Below are 992 nucleotides of genomic sequence, written 5' to 3'. Positions count from 1 at the left end.
CAGGTTGACAGTAAACTGGTAAAGACACTTCCCTGAGCTTTGCCAGCCCTTCAAGTAACTCAGGGGGTGGGGTGGGGTGGGGGGAGTTTAGGAACACTTGATTTATAGGTTCATCAGAAGTACAGGTGCCACCTGGGACTTGTGGTTGGCGTGTAAAGAAGGGATAGCCTCTGTGGGATTGAGCCCTTGACCTGTGGGATCTGTGCAAATCTTGGGCAATTAAAGTGCAGGACACCCAGTGACAGCCGCTGAGAACTGGTATTGCTAAATGGGAAACCCATAGTGATATCAGAAGTATCGCAGCAAACAGGAGGGTTTTCCCTTTCAAATCCCTTTAGAGGGCCTCCCTGGGGCGCAAGGGGTTAAAATGCAGCACTATGAAGCTGTCCTCAGCCACTGCAGGGCAGTTCCATCCCTGGCCAGGGAGTGACTCACATGGCGCAACAGACCCCGCAACAGACCCCGTCGCCCCGCTGCTCCCCTCGGCAGTGTATTTCAGTAGATCCACCTGTTCTGCTCCCCACTCTGTCTCTGGTGAATCCTCTCACTCCTGCACCTCTGGCCTGTACCCCAGTTCTGTATGCATAAACAAATCTTCAAAAATAAAATAAAATCCCTTTAGATTCAGGGAAAGGGTGGAGAAAGTTGAAGAGAATGACACTGAGGGCAGAGTAGAACAGCATAAATATAACTTGGCCCACTTGGAAGTGAAATTCTGTTCATGATTCATACCTGTTCTGCACCTTGTTAGCATTCAAGTGGTTTTAAGTTTGTTAGCAGGAAGTTCCCTTCTGTGGCCTGCAGACCAGACTTCCTGCTGAGGAAGGCATCACTTATCCAGGGGCTGTCCTGCCAATCACTGGGGAAGGACACGGCTCACTGCAGCTCCAGTAAGACAGTGAGTAATAAAGTAGGTTTTTTCTTCTTCGTAGGGGCTGATGCAGTAACGTTTCTGGGTTTGTGCAGATGTGTTTCTTAAAAATTAACTTGGG

The sequence above is a fragment of the Condylura cristata genome, unplaced genomic scaffold (genome assembly GCF_000260355.1).
Source record: "Condylura cristata isolate star-nosed mole 26May11 unplaced genomic scaffold, ConCri1.0 scaffold00028, whole genome shotgun sequence".
NCBI classification, from domain to species: domain Eukaryota; kingdom Metazoa; phylum Chordata; class Mammalia; order Eulipotyphla; family Talpidae; genus Condylura; species Condylura cristata.
Note: the sequence above shows the minus strand (reverse complement) of the source record.